The 6,512-nt window shown below is 40.5% G+C and overlaps 1 non-coding gene across 1 annotated transcript; it reads right to left on the reverse strand.

Moving 5' to 3' along the window:
- Nucleotides 1-4,249: 4,249 nt before the first annotated feature.
- On the reverse strand, nt 4,250-4,321 carry TRNAA-AGC (transfer RNA alanine (anticodon AGC)). Its single transcript has one exon. It is a non-coding gene; the product is annotated as a tRNA-Ala (tRNA).
- Nucleotides 4,322-6,512: the final 2,191 nt, after the last annotated feature.

The raw sequence follows: 6,512 nt of genomic DNA on the forward strand, positions 1-6,512 counted from the left end.
TTGCCTAGAATGTACTCTGGTTATAAATGTCTTTGTGAGGAGAAGTGCTCTAATTGGCTTTTTTCCCATCCAGTCTGTCCTCTATTTGTGTGTGAAGGCCCAATATAGACAAAAAAGCAAAGAGATGAGCTTTCTTTTCCATCTACATATCAGGACATATTTTATTTCAAATTATCGAGAGGTTATTGGTCACAATTTAAGATGAAACTGCGCAAGGATTGCCCCATGCTACAGTGTAGATCTGCTGTCTCTCACTTCTCCTTGAAATAAAAAGAATTAAGTGTATTCTTTACTAAATGACCTTGGTTCACATCTGATTTTCTTTAGCCACAAGACTTTGTAGAAACTACTAACTGAAGTCAAACTCAGGGTATGCTCAGAGGAGTTTCATTCTGGTAAACAGAAGTTTTAGCCTTTCTCTTTAGTGCTAAAGAATAAAGATCAGCAAATAGAAGAATTTTCTCCAGCTTTCAGGTCTCTGCTCCTTTCTATGTTCTTAGAAAATAGCTCTTTTTCTTTCTATCTTTGCTCCTGTTAATATTCTTTGAGCAAAAAACCTACAGAAAAAGAGATCTAGTTTTACCTAGTTAAAATAGTCCTCTCTTGAAATGTTGTTGAAAACATTATTATATTCTTATCAGGGACCCAGAGTCATATGATAAATTAAAACAAGCATTCCCTTATGAAGCCTTAGCCCCAAGTTATCAATACCAGCTCCCCGTTTCCATGAGATAATTTTATTTCAGGAAACTTACTGTCTGTCCCTGCTTTAGGTCTAGGTCAGAGCCTCTCAGACCACTGACACATATCCCCAAAGCTAAACTGGGTGGAGCAGGGTTTAGAGTATACCCCTTCTGTCCCAGAAGGCCCTGAGTTATTCAGTGACCCACTTTCTTCCTAGTGACCAGCTCTGCAAACCAGGGGTCTCAGAGAGTGTCAGTTCTCACTTCACAGTCCTTGAACAACTGTGGTACAAAAACAAGAGAGAGAGAGAAGCTTCTCTCTACTTAACAGAACTGTATGTAGAGAAATTAATTTACATACAATTGGTCACCTCCCTCTGCTCTTGACGTGGTCAGTCCTGGGACTGCTCATGCATCTATGACTATCTGAGTGGCCAGTGGTGCCTCTAGATAAGCTTAGCCTAACTGAGAAAGGACTAAACCTGCACACATAGCTCTCTTATGTCCCCTCCTATCTTTTGTGGATATTTAGAGATAACTTAAATAGAGGCTGTCTAAGCCAGTGATTCTCAACCTGAACTTGTAGGGGAGGAAGACATTTCCTCTTCCCAAATGGGGGTTCATCTGGCTGGAGAACGAATTAAATTCACATGAGACAGAATAGCAAGAGAAAATTAAACAAAGCTTTATGAGGAACCATGGCCCGGGGCCTTTTTTCCCCGAAGGAAGAAAGGGCACCCAAGAAGTGGGGTGCACATAGTGGTTATATATCCCCAAACAGGGTGTTTCACATGTAATTGAAATGTCCCTCCCACAATAGTCACAAGATTGCCCTGTTGGCACATTGCTTGATGGACACAGCAGGTAATGGTCTGCTATCTCGGTAGGTGTAGCAGGAGGCAAGTCTACTATCTTGAGCTGGGTGGTCACAGGTTAGCGCAGCAATCAGTTCCTAGCCTAAGGAAAGACGCTTAATCCTACAAGAAATGCCAATATTGGGAGGGGGAGGGAAGTCAGTTACAGGAGGTTACCAGACTAGCACAATAAAATGCAGATTTAAGTCCTTGCCTTTGGTATTGATTAAGAGTTTTTAGAGAGAAGGTCATCTCCTTTCTTCTTCCTGGTACAGAGAGGGAGGCAACTTTACAGATAGAGATTTACCTTACAAACGTAAACGTGTCCTAACAAAGGGCAAGTTCCATTCCTCAGAGCCTCCTTCCCTGTCCCAGTTTATCAAAAGCAATCAGCCTCAAATAATCCTGATGCCAAAGAGACATATCTTGGGGTGGCCAATTCCAGGTCCCCACAACCTCATATTCAAATCACCTAGGGAGCTTTAAAAAAATGCCAGTGTCCATCCCACACTCCAGATAAATTAAACTAGAATCTCTCAGAGTGAGATCCCGGCATTAGGAAACTTAAGAGCTCTCTAGGTGAGGACAATGTTTGGCTACATTGGAGAACCACTGCTTTAGCCTCAAGGAAATTTGGGGGCCCTGGGGAATTGTACTGATTTCTGTCTTTCCTCATCCCTCCCATCACCCAGCACATGATTTACCTACCAGATGAAATAATTTAGTTAGGACACTGTTCTGGAACTGTACCTAAAACTTTTTATTGGTTAAAGGAGAATCTTTTCATGTGATTTGGAATAGAGAAATCTTAAAAACAATCTTTGACCAAGTTGATCATAGTCTGATGACATGAAGTGATAACAAAAGAAGGCAAGGTGGAGAATGAAAGGGGAGCGAGGAATAATTACAACTCAAAATTGGTTCTAGGGGGGCCAGCTGATGGCGTAGTAAGTTGGCACGCTCCGCTTTGGCAGCCTGGAGTTGATAGGCCTGGATCCCGGGTGTGAACCTACAGACCATTCATCAAGCCACGCTGCGGCGTGTCCCACATACAAAATAGAGGAAGATTGGCACAGACGTTAGCTCGGCGACCATCTTCCTCAAGCAAAAAGCAGATTGGCAACACATATTAGCTCAGGGCCAATCTTCCTCACCAAAAAAAACAAAAACAAAAAACCGGTTACTAGGTAGAACTCTTGGTATTTCACAACCACTAGCCGTGACTGTGAGTAATATGGCACATTGAAAATGTGAGGAATAAGCAAGGAAAGAGTCTGCAAACTATTTCCTTATTGACTGCTCAGTTGGTAGAGTCTATGGCTACTATTTTAAATTTAGTTTAAAGTGTTCTAATATTTTTAAAGCTACATCAGAGTTACACTACTGTAGGCCTGTAATAAACATTGACAAGACCAGTTGCTCACTATATGACAGCAAGGATGATTTAGCCTGAAGCTAATAGCAGCTGATAGAGTCTAAGCTCAGGGCACCACACTTTCACAGGCCCATTCTGAGACCCGTGCCTTAATTTTGTATTTTTTCTTAAAGAGTCAAGTGGCACAAGCACTGGATCCACTCACGGCTGACAGATCAAAACTCTAAAGAGGTTAACATAAAGGGTGGTAGCCATTATCATTTTTTAACACTGGGCTCCTATCCCTGTAAGAATTTGTTTCTTTTCCCTGGTCATATCCGTGAGCTCTTGACTTAAACCATAGCCAGGCAGGGGCTGCCCAGACACTGAGCTGACAGAGGCCTGGCTGAGAAAGAAACCCAGACCTCAGAAAACTGTTTTCTAAATTTCCTTCACGTGCTAATGTGATGGGGTGTCACAAATTGGAAGTTGAGACAAAAGGATCAGGATACAAGAATTGCTGCCTTCCAAAAGGGAATGGATCTTCAACAAAACACACAAAGGAGCTAGTCAAAGAAAGTCCCTACCCACTGATATATGATATATATCATTATATGATATAAAAATGATAGGAATGATATAAAAAGGCTAGGTTTAGAAAGAGAAGTGGATTTTTTTTTTTCAGAGAAAGAATTGAAGTAGTAATTTTTGAATCAGTGAGGCAAATTTAGAGATCACAAAAAAGATCAGTACAGAAGGGATCAGATCCACAGCGACGTGACCGTCGTGAACTCACTGGCAAAATGCACTGAGGGAAAAACATGTCTGTGTGGAGATGCTTCTATTTCACTCCTTTGTGTCCGATTTCTGAGAGAACTGTCACGTTTTGAGAAGCCACATTTACCCAATATTTTAATAGCCTTGGCTTTGTAAGAGTGTATATTCTTTCTAAAGAGCTTCCGGCGAAATCCATCTTTTTCTTACTAAGCCTCAAAATGTGAAACCTGAGACAGGAGCTCAGCCTACTGTCCCATCCCCCACCCCAAACTCCAGCACCAAAACTAAGTGAAAATACTAATTCTTTCGCAAATCTTCTAATTTAGAGTTTACACGGATAAATGTCAATAACTTTTTTTCATGGAACAGGGACCAAAATTCACTGTTGATTTTGTTCTGTGGAAGAGCATATGTAAAACCTGCTGAGGACGGAGAGAAATAAAATTTTTAAAAGGAAGGGTTACGAGCATAACCGGAGCAAATTATAAATACCGGGAGGCAAGATGATTAATTTTCAGATTCTATAAGAATGGGCTGGCGACCGTAAAGTAGATGTTTCCCGAACAAGAGAACAAAAAGGATGGAGATGCTGGGGATCGAACCCGGGACCTCATGCATGCTAAGCATGCGCTCTACCACTGAGCTACATCCCCACCACATAAATTGTGGTTTTCTAAACTACCTTCATGAAATAAAACAGAAATTTACTCCACAACTTTTTTTTTTTTTTTAGCAAACCTATTTTGGGTTTTTGCAAGCGAGCATGAAAATTTCCGTCTATTTTACAGGAATCTATTAACAAGAAATTCTGATTAACCTGTACCTTGCAGACATTCGGTAACTGATGAGAACAGACTGGGCTCAGAAATCTCAGTAGGACACATTCCCCAGGCTCTCCTTTTCTTACTGCTTTTCTCTTTTTTCGAAATACATACGGAACAAAGGAAAGATTCTTACAGGAGAGATTAAAAACGCTTTGCCGATAACTGTCTTTATCTGTGGAACTTAACAAACTACCTCCAATCCCCCTCCCCATTTCTGCAACCCATTCCTGGACTCCAGAAGCCTCTATGCACCTTTTCGTAGAAATCAAGGAGCTAACGAGGAATTTCTGCTACAAAAATAAATTCCTTCCACCCTTAGCAACTGGGAGGACTAAAGGGTAGAGATGCTGCGGCTTTCTGATCCTCATTTTACTCAAAGAATACAAATCAAATCCAGAGAATACGAATCCTCAGATCCTCCTCTGATTCTTTGGAATGAAGAGCCAGGCAAGTTAGAAACGCGTTAACTCTAAGATTGAGGCTAAACCTCTGCTTCCGTGGTACTTTATTTTCAGAGGGAGTGGTCCTCTGGATATTCACACCCCTTTCTCATCAAAGGCTGCAAAGTGAGATTTTATCCCTGACTAGTTCAGGGAAGTCCCCAGGTAAGCTGACCGGTGAGCAAACCTGGAAGAATGGATAGGAATGCCAAGTAGAGATTTGGAGAGAGCTGAGGACACAGCATGTGTACAGGCAGGAAGTGCATGTGGTTTAGAACGATTGGAGTTGAGAGGAGGAGCAAGATGGAGATGAGGCCAGAGAAGTCAGCTTGACAAGACTACACAGCATTTCTCATCCTCTTAGCTTTTTAAGAAAACCTAAGTTGTAGTCAGGTAGTGGAGATGATGGTCCCAGACGGTTTGCATAAATCATGAGTGGTCTAAAATAGTTATGATTTTTCCATTTCCTTTTGCCAGTCATTGTTTTAATGGTAGGTCCATGACCCTCTGGTGAATAAGACATACTAGGCAGTCTACCTAAACACTTCAGACTTTTTTCAGGATAAAAAAAGATATGTGAGAGGAGAGACACACATCTTAGTTTAGCATTGCTATTTGATTTTCAAGGAATGTGGTTTCTAATAACAGTCTGGAATGCAAGCAACAATAAAAAAATTATCCTTTTTTTTTTTTAGTAAACAACAGTTGTTTCCCTAAGAGAAACGTAAAATAAAGGATTGCTGTTAATATTAGTTATCTATTGCTGAGTAGTACCCCAAAATTCAGTGGGTTAAAAAAATAAATGTTTATTATTTCAACGATTCTGTGGGTCAGGAGCTCTGGAGTGGCTTGACTCAGTGGTTCTGGCCCCAGATGTCTCATGAGCTTGAGCCCAGTGTGTCTGCAGGACATGCAGTTCTCCGACGGTTCGCTGTGTCTGGAGGACCTGCTTCCAAGATGCGTCATTCACACGTGGGTAGGAGGCTTCATTTCTCCCTCATGTGCATCTTGGTGGCTGATTCAAGTAGAAGGGAACCGCACAGGAGTGTGGTCACCAGAAGGTAAGAATCATGGAGGCCTTCTTGAAGGTTAGCTAAGACATTGTGTCATCCTTAATTGCATGTCAGTGCTTATTACAGTACCTGGCGTAAGGAAATATTTGAATCATTTTCAAAAAGAGTAAATGAGTTGGTGGATAGAGAGATAAATGCTTGTATAAATGAATAAACAGAAGAATGTTTTCAGTGGCTACTTAGGAGATTTTAAATGTGAGAAATCATGAAATTTGCCTTCAACCCTCTCAATTCCATTGGAAGAAATGGAAAATTTATAAAAATGTATAAGGTATCAAAACAAACCTAAGAAGTTACAGAAAATCTGATTCAATATATAGCCATTTAAAAAATTGAATCAGGAATTTAAACAAAATTTCCATAAAATATAATTTCCAGTCTGAAACAATTTTACTAGAATGTTCTGTGAAATCTTAAAGGAAATTATAACCTCTATTTTATACAAAATATTCCAGAAAACAAAAAGCTCTGTGAGTTATTTTAAGAGCTGAATATAATATTGATACC

The sequence above is a fragment of the Equus przewalskii genome, chromosome 19, assembly GCF_037783145.1.
Source record: "Equus przewalskii isolate Varuska chromosome 19, EquPr2, whole genome shotgun sequence".
Classification (NCBI taxonomy): Eukaryota; Metazoa; Chordata; class Mammalia; order Perissodactyla; family Equidae; genus Equus; species Equus przewalskii.